This window comes from Aquila chrysaetos, chromosome 3 (assembly GCF_900496995.4).
Source record: "Aquila chrysaetos chrysaetos chromosome 3, bAquChr1.4, whole genome shotgun sequence".
NCBI classification, from domain to species: Eukaryota; Metazoa; Chordata; class Aves; order Accipitriformes; family Accipitridae; genus Aquila; species Aquila chrysaetos.
This window is the reverse complement of record NC_044006.1, coordinates 60,345,652-60,365,698: the sequence shown is the minus strand read 5'-3', so window position 1 is coordinate 60,365,698 and position 20,047 is coordinate 60,345,652. Positions and strand designations below refer to the sequence as shown.

At 41.8% G+C, this 20,047-nt stretch overlaps 1 protein-coding gene across 2 annotated transcripts in view; it reads right to left on the bottom strand.

Annotated features, from left to right (window-relative positions):
* Nucleotides 1–8,223, bottom strand: part of LOC115339322 (myosin-IIIa-like) — an 89,918-nt gene extending 81,695 nt beyond the window's left edge. Inside the window, exon 1 of one of the 2 annotated variants that reach the window (XM_030009106.1) lies at nucleotides 8,044–8,223. The gene's annotated coding sequence lies outside the window, so the exon portion shown is untranslated. The remainder of the gene's footprint in view (nucleotides 1–8,043) is intronic. The other variant, XM_030009105.2, reaches the window with a different exon arrangement.
* Between the last annotated feature and the right edge of the window lie 11,824 nt (nucleotides 8,224–20,047).

Here is a 20,047-nt window from a genome sequence, read left to right as displayed (position 1 = left end):
ACTACAGTGTATTTATTCTTGGATTTTTTTATGTCAACAGCACAAATCTACACACATAAAGCATTTTATGTGATATTACTCCAGTGACAGAAATTGCACCGTGATACCATACTACTTTTTTTGGTAGCGAAGAGAATGGCTTCAATTTCAGTTTAATCTATGGCTTCCAGCATACTAGACATACTGTCTTTATTCATCCGCTTATTCATATAACCGTGTATATCCCACTATACATGCAGCATGTATATCGACTATACATACAGTATGTATACCGACTAGAAGCAACTGAAATCGACTGCTATACAAACATGCGTTGTACCAGCTCTTTCAATTATCTGATATGCATAGTGGTATGTCACATCTATTCAGACTGATTTTCTACTGGATAATACGATCCTGCCTGGGGAACACAGGGCTCAGCATTCTTCCCATCATATTGCTCTTGGTTGATTAGTTCACTGATGAGTGAGAAGACAGGGTTTTCTTCTCTCTTTTCCCCACCTACCCCCCCTTTTTTTAATATATACGTGACTGTTACCAACTTCTATACCCACTCATGAAGCAAAGTGGTGAAATATCCTCTTATCACCAGGAAACCTGCAGCAGTCTGTTGCACACTGAGGACTGCAACAAGTATTGGCCCTGCACATTGATTTCAAGGGCTGTGGGAACAAAATGACCCAATTTTACCTGCTACAATGAAATCTCCCTTAACACAAATCCAGGGTGAGGTCAAAGTAAAGATATAGGATCAAGATCTGGAGACCTGTAGTTGTAACATGTAAAACCTCAAATTACAATTCCAGAATCAAAATTTGCTTTTTCCTTCTGTCTAACCCTCCCCCTGGGATTCATATAGACACAACTCAGCCAGGACATTGACTGCAGTCTCTTTCTAAGGAATTACCTTTCCACCTTATGCCTAGTATTTATCCATGCCTTGGGAGCTTCACCGCTTCCAGGCAAAGCCATCTCTTCCCCAGAGAATGAACACAAACGAGTTACAACATTTTTTTTGGAACTTTCTTTTTCTTTTGCCTATAAAATGGTGCTCAAATACAATTGTTCCTTTTTTTTTTTTTTGATTACTTTATATGTGTATATATAAATGCTTTGTAATTAGCTCATAATTGGGACTACACAAAATAATAACCAAATCGGGGATGATAAAGGGATTAGGATTCATAATCCCAAACCCTTGCTTTGAGGGATTTGACAAGGATGGAATTTCAAAATTCCTCTATCTGAGCTTTAGTTTTTAGAATTGAGGTTAACTATTTTTTTAAAGTTTTACTGGATACTCCATCCATAACTAGTGAGTTTTGGGGAGAAAAAAAAGTAGAGAGCTATCAATGGGCTCCTTCGTAAGAACTGAGATGTCTAAATCATATTGGAGCCTGCCTACATATAAATTATTTTCTACAGAAAATGTAGTTTCCCATCAAAATCTAGGGTCTGCTATGTCCCACATTACAAGAATACACAGTAAGAGCCTCTGACCCAGGCAGCTTACAGTAGGAGATATGCAGAACTTGAAGAAAGGAAGACTCATTTCCTCCCCTTCAAAGACAAGTACTTAAGATGCAGGAATGCAAAGACCAGCTTCTCATATTTAGCCCATGCCAGAGCCAAGCAGGGAACTCTTGATACCTTGAATCTCCAAACATACCCTTAAGCAAAGGTCCACCACTCTGCACAGAGCTTTTACAGCAAGTAGAACACTCTAAGAAAAAACATGTACATCAAAACCTACAGCTTCAGACAGCTTCCCAGGCTTCATTAACGTCCTACACATTAACAGAATGCAGCCGAAATTCACTGACTCCCAGTATCAATTGCTTATTTGTCTGCGGAGACTGGCACAAGAACTGTTAAAGGGCTGAGGAAAAATGGTCCTGCAGGTGCTATTCAGCTACCAGAGGAGAGTGCTAGACTTGCAAGACTTCCTCTGCAAATCACACAGGTTGCAGATCACCTTAAGAAAAGTCACCACATACTTAACAGTAATGCATTCTATAGCTGTCATAGTTCAGTAATTTGAGTGCTATTCCAGAAGGAATTATTCACCCTAATCCTTTGTCTTTTGATTTACAGCTTCAAAATCATAACTTGAATAAGTTATATTGAACATCATATTTCCTCACTTCCACCATGTTTAAGAACTGCCCCTGCAGATAAATTGTTTAGCTTCCACTATTATTAAAAATATATTAAATAGAATGATTTCAAGTGTTCTGTTCTGGGTGATGAATAATGTTTTATTACATGTCAGTGAAGTTCAGAAAGCTGCTGATGATTTAACCTCATATTTCAGGAATAAATTGGACTGTCTCTGGAATACGTCTGGATGCCCAAACAACTGGGTAATTTATCATACCCCTCACCATTAAAAAATTACTTTAAAAAACCACAACTTACAACTTGATCCAAAATTCTGAGCTAGGAATGTACCCTTGAACCTCTATAAAACCCCTTTAAAATACTTCTGGTGTGCTCAGCGTGACAGTTCACTCAACTTCTGCTCAGATTTTGGCTAATCCAGCTCCTGTTAAGGCCTGATGCGTGCTGGGAACAGCACCATTAAGTCAAAGGAGAGCACCACGCAGGCAGGACAGGCGGCCAGAAAGAGCTAAAGGGCCATTATGCACCATTGTCACCTGCAAATCGCTGTCTCCTGCAGCCAGTATCTTTTGTCTGGCAGTTTCCTCAGAACCTGCTAACTTAGGAAAATGGTATAGACCAAACTCCAAGATGGAAGGTATAAAGCATGAGCTCACCCGAAAAGATTTTGAAGCAGATCAACAGCAGCTGGACTGCTGAAGCTCTCCTGCTTCCCGGTGTGACAAATGGGATGCCCGCACCGTGACAGAGGTGGAAGGGATGAGCACTTTCACTGCCAGCTAGATAACTAAGTAACTAAGTGGGGTTTGGGGTTGGTTTTTTTTGCTCATAAGCGCACGAATTAAGAGTTATGGTTTATAAGTTATGAAACCTTATGACTTGAATGGTGAATAAGTGAATTCATGTGACAGACCAGTCTGGGCAAAAGGGGATTGAGACCCTGTTTGTTGTGGTTTTTTGTTGTATTTCTTAATGAGCTTATGAAATAAAGTTTAAACCACAGAGTACCGTGTCCCGTAAATTTGAGAGATCCAAACAGACTGTGACACAGTGATTAAATTCAGGGTATTCGGGGTGAGGACAAAATAGGTTTGGATTTCTAAGACAACAAGCCAATGTGATTGGGTTTTTTGGTTTGTTTGCGGGGGTTTTTTGGCTCTAAGAAGGGGATAAGGTGTCAGTGATCTGGCTGTCACAGTTATAAGAACAAACTGGGTGAGAATTCTTATGAGCCAGCCCTATGAGACTTTTTGCTTCCCAGGTCACATCAAACATACACACCCTATGCAGGAGACCTCAGGTCGTGTACTAGAGGGATCCAGAGATACCCTGCTCAGGATCAATACTGGCAGATCACTGCATTCTCCATCATTTTCGGTATCCAGCTAGTTTGGAAAGGGAAGGGAAAGGTAAGGGGCAGTCTCATGAAGAACACAGTGTATCTCCTGTGGACTGTCTGATTGCTGCAAAGGCAATTCAATGAAGGACATTCGTTGCACCCAAAACTTAGAACACATACCAATTGCACTGTCAAGGGCTTTATGGTCAAGGCCACAGAGTGTTACAGACAACAGAATCAAGTGGGAATAAGCAATAGGTTTTCCTTCTGCAGGCTGGGTTGCAAGCACAATAGAGCCTGAATTTCACATAGAATATTACATGTTAATCCAATATTTTTACTACTGTTTCATACCACCTAAGTCTGCAGCTTCTTTCTAAACCTTCCCCCTCAATAGCTTCTGAATCGACCTCCATCTCACTGGGATGAAAGTATATCCATTTCCTCCATAAGGAGCTGATAAAACCAGAGGCACCTTGCCTCATGTCATTCATCCTTCTCCATAAAGGGAGCCTACATGATTAGCAAAGCAGACACCTATTCATACATGACTAAAATGAATCTGGCCTTTAGGTTCCCATGAGCATCTTGTCTCCTGGCTACCACAATCTTCTGGTCTTGAAAATTAGAACCAGGACCTCGTTGGTTCAGTTCAAGTCACACCTACTGAGGTCTTCTTCGATCTCTTTTATTTGTCCACATCACTCCCCCCTTTCCCATTGCAAACACTACTTGTGTTTAACCAGACAGCTCCTGCACATATCTACCCTGTAATTTGCCAGACATCTTCACATGTGTCACAGGAGGTGGATGTCAGGAGCCAGCAACACTAGCTTACTTTGCCTATTGGGTCTGTTACCTCTGTGGAGGTGACACTTGCACTCCTTCAGCTTCTGAAACTTAAACCTCTTGCCTAATGGATGCCAGAAAAATAATCAACCTAAAAAAAAAAAAAAAAAAGGAAAGAAAGAAAAAGAAATTGTAGGCAATGTTCGTGTAGAGACTGTTGAGGCTTGTTATATCAAAGAAAAATAAAACCTTTCTTACCTCACTTTTTTGCCACCCAATGCCTTTATCCAATATCTAGTTTATAAGCTCTTTGGTCTGGTACTGATCACAAGGCACAGTGGGGCCTTGAAATACTTAACGTAATAGCACAGTAAAATCCTACAACACATTTCCTCTTATTTCATGAGTTTATGACACACTGACAAGTATTTAATAAGAAAGTTTAAGGTTGCTGCATGGAATTCTTAAGACAAGCCAAGAGCATGATGCTACAATGTGCCATTCATCATACTCACACGTAGCACTTCCTGGACAAATGTCCAAATAATTTGATTGTTCAACCATGAACATGGATTGCAGCTCAGATCCTGAGCTAGTATAAATGTAGCTGTAATGAGCCATTTATGCAGCATACTATCTCATCCATCATTCAAAGAATAAGTTTTGCTCTGGAAATTCCAATACCACCCCTACTTAATTCTGGAGGATATTTGGCCTCTGATTTTGATGATGATACAACCTATATCTGAATGGGAACTACAGTCAAATCTAAGCTCAGCATGAATAGATTATCTAGGTTGGCAATTAGTTAAAAACAAGTGTTTGGAACACAACTGGTTTTATTACTTCATTTGTCAAAAGCTGAATACACTTAACATTATAATCTCACTCTAAAACAACAACAAAAGTATAATTTTGCATGATTACATAATTTTTGTACTATCGATTTGTCTATCTGAATTATTCTCTTGAATATACATCAGTTTGCTTACTACTTTCCACTCTATACATCCCCCAGTGTTTTCCCAGAACTGAACAATTGTCTTTCCCATCTGCAAGAAACTTTCCAGAGGAAAAAAAACCAACAACCTCTTTAGCCCCAGCTATGGTAGATGAAGAATCAAAATCAACAACCTTCTCTACCAGTCAGTCCACTTCTTTCACTGTTGTGTGCTTACACGAGTAAGAAAGACACAAGAGCTGGGATTCACCTAACTTGATAAATGTACAATATACCTATTACCTACTGGAACCTAAGCTAGATAATATAATCCTATTTTAGGCAGTCAAAGCAATCAAAAATTGATTTACCTGACCTGGTTAGCATCTACGTTAGCATAAGAGGACTTGCTTTCCAGACTCTATTGATTATACTGGCTAAGTTTCCATTGACTACAACAGGAACCCAGTTATACAGCTTCAGACGTAGACATGTTAGGTGAAACAAATCCCATCCTACTCAACTGCTAGAAACAAAGAGTTATAGCTTGACAACTGACAAAATGAGTATCGGCTCCATGCTACAGTCAGGGAAACTGCAAACCAGCCACATCTCATCACCTGAAAGCTGGCAGGCAGCTTGGACATTGTCTGATGATGCATAGAAAAGGCAAGAACCATGCAATGACATTGCCAAGCAAACTTTGAACCCAACAACCGAACCCTAAATTAATGTAAATGTAGAAATAAATGGTTACTTTAAAGCATTTGGAGGCAAGGAGTAGTGATAAATTTAGCTTAATCTCAGACAATGTATTTCCTGGGCACAATTCAAAGTATATATGTTAATCTTAGGGCTGGTCAAGGAAAAAATTGATCTATATTTGAAGGCACTTTTTAGTGTTCACTCTCTGAAGGGCTGGGTAACTGCTGCTTCTGTTTCTAAAAAACACTTTTCCTCTTTGCTGACTGTTATCCAGCAACACCTTTCCCAACAAGCAAGACAGCTTTCAGAGAAACTTGATGCCTCTGGACTCCTTGACCTTTGCAAAACTTCTACACGGAGTAGAGAAACAGTACTGTGTGGTATCGGTACCTGATCTCCTTCTATTGATAAATGCATATTGGGTGTCCACACTGACATTTCATCTGCTGATTATTATTCAGCTGATCTTGACATTTCTACTTGCTGCAGATTGAACTGACCAGCCCCACTCATGGGAGACTCCAGCACTTCACTCTCTAAATGTTCTCAGAGAGCACAGCTGGAAGAGATCTGCATCAGTGTTAGGTTCCACCTTGGTTTTCTTCCATTCCCCGCCATGCCCGACAACAGTAAAAGTCCTACTGCATGCTGAGGTTTACAGTTCTCACGAAACTCCATCAGAAGAGGGGGTTTTTTAAGCAACAGGTTAAAGAATCAGCAAGGGCTGTAAGCATTCAATCTAATCTCATGCATAGAGGCTACCCACCGGATGCCAATCCTTCAGTACAGGATCCCAATTTTTTGATATATAACCTTTAGTTATAGGAAGAGGGTATGAAAAGAACAGGAAAACAAAATGCTAAGTTTAATTATTGTTCTAAAAGCTCTGATATTTTGAAAACAAATGAGAGCTAAAGATTTTTGTGGCAATTGTCATCCAACATAAAATATTTATGCAGGAGCATTACAATCATGAAAACAAGAATTAATAACGGAAGGGGGAATGGTTCATTATCAAATTGTATTTGGACCTTGTGCCACCAGAAGTAATGAACTGACACTGGCAATCCATGAACCGAATCATATCCAGCTCATTTTGTGGCTCCCAGAAGAGAGGCACTGCAAGCAATGAGAATAATTTTTCAATGACTACACACTAGATCAATATATTAGCAAAGAACTTAGCTTTCAAAGCTAAAGCATCACTTAATTTTCCTATTTTAACACAGTAAAACTTTACGAGGCCATAAAAATCAACATGGTGCGATCTCACTCACTCCCTATTTCTCAGAACTTCTAACAGCAGCAAAGTGGCAACTCAAAATTAATTTAGCAGCTGTATCAATGTGCTTTGGCAGGGCTTGAAATTAAGGCGATGCAGTCATTTGACAGCAAGGTAAGGAAGGCATTATGGACAACAGGCAAATTTGCTAGCACTTAACATTACCAGGCAAGACATTTTGGGGTATAAGTGTGTGTTGGGGCCCAGTAAGATTTCACACGTGTCTTGCCGAGGCCCACAGTCACGCTGCAGGCCTGTGTGTCACACTGCACGGCAGGGCGGGCAGCGCTTGCTCTGCTCTGCGAGCGACTGCTGCCAGCCCCAGCGCACTGACCGGTTCCACCACACCTTCCTTACCCAGAAACTCACTCACAGAAAACAAACAAATAAATAAACAAACAAACACATAAGTAGAAACAACCAGGGGGCCTGAACGAGAGAGCCCAGGGGCCAGGGCCAGGGCCAACCCGCACCCTCCACACGCCTCCCGGGGCCGGGACCTCCCGGGCCCCGAGCAGCCCCGCTCGCAGGCCGCGCACCCCGGCCACGCCTGCCCGACCCGCAGCTGCCTGGAGCGCCCGTCCCGACACGGGGGCTGCCGCCGGCGGCGGGAGGTGCCGTCTCGGCCCGTCCTGCCCGCCGCGCCACCCTCCGGGGGCCGGGCCGCCATGTCGGGGGGGCCGGGCCGCCCCGCAGCCCCTCGGCGAGGCGTGGCCGCCGGGCAGCGCGGATCCCGCCGCGGCGGCTCCCTGGCGAGCGGCGGGGGGGCGGTTTACACAGTGGCGGCGGAGCCGGCAGTCGGTCACCGGTCCCGGGACCCCCCCACCCCGCTTCAGCCCTGCCCGCCGCTCCCGGGCCGGGGATTACCCGCAGCGAAACCTCCGGTCCCCGCAGAGCCAGGCCCGCCGAGGGGGCTGGGGCCGCGCCACCTCCGGCGACTGTGCCTCGGACTCGCCCTCCTCCTCCGGACGGCCCCGGCCCGGCCGCAGTCCCGCCTCGGGGTCAGCGGCGGATGAGCGGTTTGCCCCGCTAATCCCCCGCAAGCGCCGGCAAAGCCGGGAGGGCTCGGCCCGCCCCGGGCAGGGCGCGGCGAGGGGCGCCGGGGCGGCCCGGCCTCCTCTCCCGGCGGGGAAGCGGGCGGTTGCCGAGCTTGCGGCCCAGCCGCCCCGGCCCGGCTGGGCCACAGCCAACCCGGGGTCCCGGGCCGACCGCCGCCAGAGCGGGGTCACAGCCCCCGGGGCCTGATCCGCCCCACGGGGGATTGCGCCGCACCTGCCGGCCGCGGAGGGTCCAGGGGGGCTGCGGACCTAGTACAGGAGAGCTGCGAATCGCGGCCCTGGGGCTGCCGATGGCCGCGCTGCCCTGCGTAAACCTGATGGACTTACCTGGTCCGCTAAAAATAATGGAGATCTGGTGCGTGCACGGAGCTCGCGTTATTACCCGTTGCAGAGAGGTGACTACATGGCGGGCAGCACAACATAAGCGTAATACATGGTAGCAGGGTGAAGTTGCAAGACAATGTACTCAAAGTTGGGAAATGGATGAATTTTATCAATACAGCTCCTATGTGACGTGTGAGCCAGGCTTTAATTATGCTTCTTAGGTTTCCTTTGGAGGACCCCTGCCACATCCACTGCAAAGAAGCAGCCGAACTTAATCAGCACCAGGGAACGTGTGCCTCCATCGGAGACTTCTGCTGGCGTGTTGAGTTTGTCTCCTTCCATTTTTCTAATAACATTTGAACCTGGTTTTTGTTTTCAGACAGGTCTGACAGTAGGGAAGTTGTTTCAGAGCTATGTTCTACGTCTTTCACAAAAGCAGAGTAGAGGCTAGGTAGTTCATGGATGGCCTTTCCATGTGAATATATCTGTGATGGGAAAGGCTGCTTATCCCATCCCAGACATCACAGAAATCACATGGACAAGAAGCCTTATGAAATCCCTCACTGTGGGAAAATCATCAATAAAAACTTCTATATTCTTAAACCCCAAAGCTAAACAGCCACAAGCCAGATATTTGTAAGGACAAGAGACTTCCTTAATTCCCTTCATCAAAGCACTACTTCTTTACTGTATCAAAATTGTTAGCATTTTTAGACTGTGCACAGCATTATGCGCATAGGAATTTATGAGGGAAAGTGTAAGGTGTCATATAGTCTTTATTAACTCCTTTCATTGCTGGCTGCTCTGTCCCTTCATAACTGTTCCTCCTCCCCTGGTTGAGACCCTATAAAAACACAAAATGAGCTCCCTAGTTTTGTAATCCCATTTTACTAATTGGGGTTGGAAACACTAGCAGAATAGGGCCTCAGCTGTAAAAACGTCCATATCTTTTAAGCTTGAATTGCTACATGAGCAACATTGTGCAAAGCTCTCATTGATTTTAGTTGTGCTTATGAGTGCCTAGCATCCACTGCCTTTAGGCCCCGTGTCTGGCTGGATGGCAGGTCGCATGCAGAAGCATGACAGTCTAATCCTCTGATCATGCAGAAGTTTGACCAGAGTGCACCATGAAAAAAGGCTAGAAGCCTCTCAGTGGAAACCCAGGTAGAAAAAGGGGATAGTAGACACTCATACCTCTCCTCCCAGCAAGGAGGCCTGGAGCAAGGAGCTGAAATGTGATTAGGCACAATCTTAGGAGCCAGAAAAGGCAATAACTTCAGCAATCGGTTCATACATCCCCTTCCACTCCTAGCAGTGCTGTCTTAAAACCACTGCTGCCCACCTTGTCTGCTTCTCAGTATCTGTGTGCCAAAGTCACTGTCCCTTAGCTCTGAAGACCTGAAATTCCCTGTGACCGCTCCTTCTTCTGTCAAAGGGTCCTCAAAGGCAAAAATCCATTATGCGACTCAGCTAACTGAGTCCATTTGGAGTGAAGTATTGTACACACTTTGGTCTTCTGCATTAATTAATTATTCAGGTGAACTGGTCTGCAAAACTCCCCCAAACTAGTATCTGTTTCATTTAAATGATCCTGAATGATGTGTAAGTAATGACAGTCCGTTGCTGCAGGAAGGATCCTAGTTTAAACCAGTAAAAGTCACAACCAACCTCTGAGGCCTATGAAGATAGGCACTGTGCAAACCAACGGGGAGTTTCAGCCCTTAGCGAACGACAATCTATGTGTCAAATAGACACTGATTGTGTTGGAAAACCTAGGCATGAAGTGATTAAGTGACATTCAGTGTCATGCAGCCTAGCCACACTTCTCCTTGCCCTTTATTTTCACTCCTTCATGATGTTCTTTTTCCATCTCAACATGCCTTGGCTTTGCCCCTCTTTCCCAAAAATTTATGGCTCTGCTTTTATCTAGGAAGCCTTCCAGGTGAGATTTCAAAGTTCCTGAGTGAATGTGGGTATATGCTCCCTCTCCCCCAAAATAAATTTGAAATAATTAAGGACAAGTGTTATGTATTGACAATATCTAGATACATATTAAAAGATAAATTAAGTGTGATCATCTCCAGCTAGAACCTGGTATGAAGTTAAGTTGTGCTTAATGCCACGAGACAGCATCTATACTACACTATCTTTTTAGCAGATTGTGATTAGACTGGTTTCAGACTCTCCTTGCCTTTCAACATAGTTTTTAACTTCATTAGAAATATTGTGGGTGTAAGTCTGAAAACTATTTTTAAATTACTATGTGAGAAATATGACAGAAGTACGAACAGATACCCTTTCAGAGCATCTTCAACATTAGATGACACTAGACAGTTGCTTAGAGAATAAGTCTTACTCTTCATTGTAATACAATGCACCAGAAGCATACATAAGTAGAATGGACCTCTTTTACTTCAGAACTGATAAACTCAGACTTTTACGTTCCTAGAAGCTGCTAATGACAAAAAGAAAAAAAGGTGCTCTCATGAGTAAGGCACCAAATTAAGACTGTAATTTATTTAATAAACTATTTCCTGTATTGTGAAAATCCTTACTACATCCAAATAGTCAGGATCCTGCTGTGCTGGATGCTGTGGACCACCCTACAAAAGGAGGTCCTCCTGCTGCTATGCTCTGAATCCTGGGCAAAGCTCAGCCATGGGGGGGGCTTGTGGGACCTAAGGCATACGTTCCTTCTTTTCATCTATTTTCTTTTCTTTATAATTGAGCTTTTAATACTATTCTACCCATGAGAAGGTGTTTTGTTGGCTAATTACGTACATATACAAATAACAAGTGAGGTACAAAAAGATCAGCAGATATATAAACGGTAACTTAAGAAAATAAGCAAGCATGTTTAACTAGCAGGAGAAAGACCACCACTATAAGAATTAAAGAACTTACCTCTCTGGGGAACTGCTTTTTGACCTCTCTGGCTGCTTAACTGAGCACAGCCTGTAGCAAATATGAGGAACTCCTCCCCTTTTGGTGTTTATTACAGAGAAACAATACTTCCTGCGACACCTGAGTAAATATCCTCTAGGAAAACCACCACAGAGTTTGTCTACAGCTATCTTATTATTCCTTTGATCATAAATACCATCCACCATAATGAATTACCAAGCATGCCCAAAAGCATGAGTTATTTATTGAATGCATACATTTCTCTGAAGCAACTGTGAGCTTTGCCAGATATTTTCTTTAGTTGATCAAAAGAGCTCCGTAACCCCTTTTGAAGGTCTTAGATGCATGATCCTTGTAATCACATTTAAGGGGCTGGTTAGCTGAGGAGATTGTTAATAGGATACAAAACCCTTCACATCCAACCCAGATCAGTGCAGATGAAAAGTTGTGACTATTCAACAGCTCTTTCATGTCCTGTGACCTAACCCAGTTCCTAAAGGAGAAATGTTTGTATTACTTTGAATTTACAGAATGTGGTTTTCAGGCTTTTTTAGCTGCACGTGTGATACAGAACATTTGACAAACAGGAAAATAATCAAAAAGCTCAGTGGTAATTAATGAATCCAATTAAAACTGCAATCAAAAGAATTTTGAAAATTCCCACTCCAAAACTATCTCCACAGTCTCAAGAAGCCCATAAGCACAGGTGAGGGTTATAGTAATCAAAAAGCAGGAATTGCTGGAAAATAGGAGTGATTTAGAAAACTGACAGTTCTTCACTAAAATTTCCCTATATCAGCCCCTGTCATTAGGCCCAGGAGCTGCACATCTAGCACAGAAGTATTGCCTTTGAATGGTGATAGCCTAATTCACACTTGTTGATTGATTCCCAGTAGGGAAAAAAAAAAAAAATACAAGCAAATATATGCAAGGCATTGTATTGAAATTTCACAGCTGTTTTTACTTCACAGGGTTTGAGGTAGCAAAGTTTTAGGGTTTTGTAGGTATTGTTTTCCATCTAAGCAAGTCCTAAGTCAGATCCAACTTGAACTCGTCTCAAACTGAATTTTAAAGAAATGCTCTTAATTTTTTTTTTTTTAAATAAAATATCAGGAAAAGAGGTATTGGAAAATTTGGAATATAAAACCTTCCACAGTTGTTCTAAAAAATCACAGGAGAGAAGGTCAGGGGCCAAGTGATAACTGCAGAGAAGATCTATGCTACAAAATGCCTTCTAGTGTCAGCAGTTACTTAGAAAGTACACTTATCCCTTCCTTGGAACGCACTGATCACCAAAATAACCTTAAAGGATTTTGCTTACGTGCAGTGATGTGAACTGGTAAGAAGGTGGTAGGACATCTGAGGATTGCTGCTTTCTGCATACTGGGCTGTAACATAAAGTGCCAATCCTGAAAACGTGCAGGTAAAGATTTGGGGTTGTAGTACTGCTATTTCCAAGTGTGCACAACAGATCCCTCAGAGTCATGAAGCTGGCTTGAAAATTGTGAGTTTAAAAAACTAAATTAAGCAATAAACACCAGTCACATGGTAATATTGTTCATGTGGGTCATCTTGTTAATACAGCAGTTTGCCTACTAACTGCTTAGAGATTTCAGGTTTGGCACTTTATATTTTTTTTGCAAAATATTTTTTAATCAGTTGTATGGGGGGTCTTATTTATATCCTGGAGTCGCAGTGCCTCTGTTACGCAGAATCCAAATGAATAAAAATATGTAACATATAAACTGTCTGTTTCTTTACAGCTGTATTTCTCCATAGCCCCTGAAGGTTTAGGTAATCAGCAGTCTGGCCTTAAGAAAAAACCTCATTAAACAAATATCACCATTAACGTTACTAAACACAAACGTACTTTGTTATATAAATAGGATTGTGAACTAATGAAGTATAAGCAGCATCAATGCATTGATAATTCAAGCAGTTAAATTGATGTTTGGTATATACATCTAGTTATCTGTGCTGTTCTGGTACGTACTTACAGGAGAGTTGAAAAGACCTTTAACTAAAAAAAAAAAGACCCACCAGAACCTTCCTATAAGATTCTATAAGAGCCAGGGTCTTTCCATAAGACCCTGAATTAAAATAAGACCTAAAACCCATAAGCTGTTCGGTGTAGAGGCTCCTACATACCATATACCTGTACAACATCTAGCATCCAGTCTCTGACTTCATTGCATTCCAGGTGCTGCCATTTAACCATGTTTATTAATGGGGCACATAGAAGTCTTTTCATATCAGGTGATAAAAGAAGGCTCAGTGTTAGGCAAGTGTGTCTTGTCTTCTGCCTCTGAAGGGGTCACAGTGCACAAATGGAAGTGTCAGCCAGGAATGATAAATGATATTTTGTATGAGTGGAAGGGAGAGGGAATCAGTCTTAATCAGTAGCCAGAGCACACACATTTCTGTATAGAAAGTTGCACATGGGATCTGCCTGACCAGTAGGTCTCCAAATCACTTGCTCACTTTTCTTCTACCTGACATGATTTTTTCAATCAATCAGCCTTGGCTAGTGCAGAAGATTCTCCATGTTCACCGTTCCCACAAACACCCATCACAATTCTTCAAAGTTAAATTTCAGGCACTGAAGACATTATGGTTTATGTAAGACCAACTTCTCGCAAGACTGAATCAGTTCCAGTAGCCTTGGCAAGAGTCACAGGGCACCAGCTCCTTAAGCTGTGGATTAACTGGATGTTGAGGTTACCATTTGGAAAAATTAAGCTGCTAATCCTCATAATATGTAAGGAACTGTAAAATTTAATCTAAATATTCGGTAACAAGATGGAGAAGAATAAGAACCTAAGAAATTTCATGAGTTTTATTTTGCTATGCCTTTTTTTTTAATACCTTATTTTTTTGAAGCCAGTACCATGATTTTGAAGGGATATGAGTTGTGAGGTTTGCAAATTTGAGGCTGGAAGTACCCAAATTACTATTCTTGGACAATTTCAAGTTTGGAATATCACATAATATGCAGAATACTTCCAATGGACACAGAATGTCTCAAGCATTCTTTGTTCTGCTATTTTTCTTCCTATTTTACACTGTTTCAGACATAGCAGGAGCCTCCTGTCAGTCTAGATCATCCTCCCCTTGGAGCCAGAGGTAAACAGCACATTGCTAGACTTCGCACACTTCACAAATCCACACTTCATTAATCCCAAACAGTTGCAAAATAACAAACAAATAAATAAACCCTAGAAAATTCTCTTTTTCTTTCAGGCAAAAAAGATACAGGTTGGTTGTATCACACTAGCCCCAAATGAAGAATGACAGCGTAATCTGAGAATCTGAAAAGTTTGTTTTGAAGTTTTTCTCCATTATTCTGCTGGTACTGTTATGAATTCCTCAGCCTCCTAATCCAGAGGCACGCCACAAATGAATCTTATAAACAGTTTCCTATTTGTGAGCCTGCCATTAATCTCTGAGGATGTTCCAAAGATAGCCCTCGGAGGATTTGGATTTGTCGTCATCTTCTTCTTTTTAATCCAGTTAGGGAGTATAGCAAACAGTGACACAAACAGGATTACATTTTGAAGGGGCCCATGCCTGGTTATGCGAGTGGCACACAGACATGCTGAGCTCTGGTTTCCTGCTCTGCAGTTTGCTCTTTTCCCGACTGCTCCTCCTCCTCTTTTCTGGTTGATTGGAAACACATTTGAAAAAACATACTTATTTTGGAAAAATTACAGATTTTAAAAAAAAAAAAAAGAAGAAGAAGAAGGAGGGAAGCTGTGTGCCATCCTGATTTTTAGCCTCTTATCTGTCTTTATTACCATACTTGTGTCCCAGTGCTCTACCAGTTAACCTTATGTAGCATTTCTAACACTTCATTCTCCTGTACGACGGGACACTCTTGTCATCTCAGCTGCTAGCAGGAACGGAGGCAATTCCTCTCCACTCCCGCAGAGTACTTCCAGCATTTCTGTGGTGGCGGTTTCTTTAGAGCCAAACTGTCAATTAGGACTTTTCCAGGTAACAAACACTTTTTGAAATAAAAGCACTGATGTTTAAACACTGAGGGTAATTTAAACGCTGAAGTGAAGTATGAAAGGCACCAGTACATTATACATCTCAGAATACCTTCAAATCAAGGCAAAGAATTTAAAACAATGAAAGGCTGTTAAAACATCAAGAATTCTGTGTTCCTGGAAGTATTAATTGCATATTGATCATGGCAGCTGGTGTGCTAAATGGTCCCAATTGCTCTATCCATGACCATCTCTCTCCATTATTTTAACTCTTCCAATTTCTCCCATTAGCTGCAAACTTTATCAGAAAATATTTTTGCTTCCCAGCTATTGTCAGGAAAAAATTCTTTAGGGCCAAGACCGATTGATACAAACTTCCATTGGAAACATACCTCATTTAGAATGGTTTTTAATTTCATGTTAGATTTTGAGACCTACAAGTAGCCAGTTTCCAATCTGTCCAATGGTGAAGGACTGATTTTATAGATTCTGAGGTCTAATATAAGCTATCTAGAATGACTGACTTTCATATTTCATATAAGCTGCTATAGTTAGCGAGGGTCCACATTTAAGAAGATACCTGATAATGTATTCTGTCAAAAATACTGATAAGACAATCAAGATAAACTTAAGAACCCCCCCCATTTTTCTAACTAGAGTCCCAGTTCTCAAATGTGTCTTATCTGTGCTATGTTATGTTTGGCATTAAAAAAATTAAAATAGATGTCACAGAATGCTTTCTATAAGTTTATATGTAAGTTCTACATCAGGTAGTGCTGTTTTTGTTCCTCATATACACTTACGCCTCAGATGGTATCTGACATGGTTCAGTACGATCTGTAAGTCACAACAACGTGGCAATGTAAATTGTCTGCAGTAAAGAAAATTACTGAATAAGCTCTGAAGGTTTCAATAAACAAGATTTAAATTAAATCAAAAAGCCAACATTCAAAACCTCAGAGCCAACAGTCAAAAAAAGCTTGTTTTCTCCTTTACATTATCTAGATAGAAAAGGAGACTGTACTGTGTGTATTTGTTAAATAATATACCTTTGCAAAGCTGTGGTAAACTTACCTGGCTGTTCTTTAAAACATTAAAGTTGCAATTAGTGTAATGGTCCAGCAGTCACTGTGTCTAGCTGCTCTTCAGTGCCAGAATTAGATCTTTAGTTTGCCTTTTAAAATTGCTTTTTAAGAAGGATTGCTAAGCAAACCTGCAGAGGAGCCATAGTGGATCTAACCATGTGGAAGTTTTCAGTCCTTGAAGATGAAAATGGTCTTTATGAAGGTGCTCTAAGGTACAGTTTGATGGCATAAACTGCTCCTCACGCTCAGCAGCCTTTGCAGCTGCTAATGCTCAGCTGTCTTTGAGGAATGGCTCATGCAAGTGAAATTTAATTTCAATTCACCCTAAATTATGAGCATCACGTAGGTGACAGGTTTTCCCTTACAGAGTCCTGTATGAACTGGACTTTGAACTAGTTTTCACACCAGAGCACAGTGTCTTAAGGGATGAGAAAATGCGGGTGGAAATGTGTTACTGGAAGTAGAGGTAGGGCTGTTTCACCCACTACTACAAAGCTAGGCACTGAGAAGAGCAGCTTTTACGAAGATGTGATCTGGCCTTACTCCTGGCCAGTCTTAAGCACAGGCTGTCCTAATGACTGCTCTTGACTTTGCAGCCATAATAATGTTCTCTTCATCTAAGCTGTATGTACTATATATAATCATTTATAATAACTAATGCTATTTCCACCTCCCTCACCTGTCCTTGCACAATTGTGAACCCACAAACACACTATTTGGAAAGACCAGATGAATTCTTATTTCAGATGTCAAGCCAGTCCCAAATTAAGAATTAGGATGAGGCAATTTTTATGGGGTTGGCTTATCCCTTTGCCTGTTACAGTGCTTCCTGTACTTTGTAATTCCTTCTTTGATGGAGCTGAAATTGCTTACTGCTGGAGACCTCATGCAGGACTGGGTAGCCCACAGGTTTGGTTCACAGCTACAGAAATTTGGTGTCCCCGCTGCAGCCACTTGGCCTCAGGATTAGGGTGTTTTCCTACCCTGTTGTTGCCTGCCACGGTCTCCTGTGGAGAACATCCTCAGCACAAGCCAAGACTGTCTTCTTTTTCCCTTTTTGCTAAAACACACTTGTTAATCATTGCTTTCACACACAATTGAGACAACAATGCAATTTTTGATTGTTTTGCTAAGCCATGCACAGCTCAGGGCTGCTGCTGCTATTCTGTGTGCACTGCCATCCTCAATCGGCCTGTCTAGTGCAGAAAAGGTTGTTTTTTCCCGGGGATAGTTTTGTGTCCTGAGGTTCTAGCTTTGATTGTGGCAACTGCCTTACTTAGCAGGCACCACAGGACGCAGAGGGAAAGAGAAATCAGAACAGCGGAGGGAGGCTAGTGCTCACCGCAGAGGCACAGCAAAGAGCAGGGCCACCCACTGCCTGCCCTGCTTGCATCTGGCAATTGAGCTCGGATTTCTACCTTCAGTTCTGCTTGAATCCAAAGGAAGGAGCTCTGTGTGGCAAACAGAAAATTGCCTGCAAATTTTCTGCAAATACAAACAATTTTTTTTTTTTTTTTTGAAGGGACTGAAGCTTAGGAGAGATTCAAAATCTTATCCCCATATCTTGCCACGCAATACAAACCTCCTGACTGCTCCATTTGTAAGTGCTCAAAGGACAGTGAGCCTGATTCTCTGCTACCGGTACCTGTCTGACTCGAGAAGGAACTCCCAAATTCATTATGTGAAAGCTGCCTCATCTGGCTTAATATTCAGAATGCTACTGCTTGCAAGTAACAAAGAGCTAATTACTGTATTTGTATGAGGGAGTTCAATATGGCACTATTTGCTAGCTGGGGAGCAGATGCGGGTTTCTAAGTATCAGATGCACCTATTAAGATTTACATTCCTAACCCTGATCTCATTCAAGGTAACAGTAGAACTTGTGTTGGTTTGGAATGGGCTAGGGATTGACCCTTGACAAGCAATATTTCTAAGTGAAATTCAGTTATTTCCCTTACTGCCTGTTTAGATACATGACAAAAATAAGGAGCAATACTTTACATTTTCTGGCACTTTTTATTCCTAGGATTTCTGAATGTGCCACAGTCAACACACATCATCAGCACATTGCCAAACGTGTTGCAGTAGGCAGTAAAGATCTCCGTGCTCACAGACAGCAGGCAAGATTTCAATTTTGAAATCTGATACAGAAGACCCGCTGCATAGAAAGCAACAGGGCACCTCAGATGGCTGCCTCAGAAGGAGCAAGGCGTGGGATATGATGTGTTTTGCACCTGTTATGCAACAGAGAACAATTTGCCAATTAATTCAGGTAGCGTTAGAGAGAAGAGATAACATGTCTTGGATTTCCTGCTCGTAATTTATTGAACAGCTAGGCCCTTGGGACTAATAAGAAGTATTTCATCAGCCTGCAGGAGGTCTACAGTTTCTGATATAATAGAAAAATACCGTCTTTCAGAATGGCAAAGTATCGTTAACTGATGCAGACCTTGCATAAAGAGCATCTCTGATGGACTATTCAAATAAATGTTCTACCTTACCTTTAAACTGTAATCCCTGATGGGCAAAATGATAAACAGCAAGGTACACAGGGTGAGTATTTACTCATTTCTTACCCCTCTTTTTCTTTACAGTGACCAGCCATGAGAAAACAAGGTAGGAAATAACCTTTCCATCACTTTCTCCTAGCACATAGGTGACAGGAGACTTTCATTTCCTAAGCACTTCTTCCCTGGGATTGTGTCCTAGGACCTGGGTGACAACCTGAAGTGATGTAGGTCCTAAACCACTGCTGAGGGAATATGAATATAGAGGACTCCATTACTTTTTGTGTTTACTTAGGAAATAACTGAGGAAATAACTTATAAAAGACTAAGTCAGTTGTTAGTTTCTTTCTCTCTGCAGCTTCATTAATACAAATTGGAAGAACAGGTAATACAATAGAAAGTCTTTTGGCTTGACAGCAAATTCCCAGAATCTTCTCACTTTCAAACTAATAAATAAATCAAATGTTCCTTATTCATGAAGATGGCAGTACCATCTTACAATGCTTGCTCTCATGCCAGGTGCAGTTTAACTAAGACAGAGGGTCTTATTTTTTTTTCACTTAGAGGCAGAGGGCTTATTGAGGTACTGGCTGCTCTAGAAGTGGTAATATTTTTCTGCAAAAGGGCATTTAAAAATGAACCAATGCTGAGTTAATATTCTTCAAAGAACTGTTTTTTTAACTAGTTCTAGTTTATACCATATTTATGGTGCCTGTCAGTTAGAAGGCCTGTACCTAAGCTCAGGTGATTATGCATCTCCTGATTTGTAGTCTTCTTGTGCAGGTATGCTAAGATGGATTTATCAAAGAACCAGTGGAGTTATGATCAGTTAGAACAATAAACCACTGTCCTGCCTCTTCTTAGTAGATGCATTATCTCTTCCTCTCTTTTCAAAATAGGCAGTTCTGTCTTCACTAGTTCAAGGACACATCCCCAGTCTGTAAAGATTATTTCACAGCATGCTGAGGTTCAATCTCAGTTTTATCATGAGATTCAGGACTGAA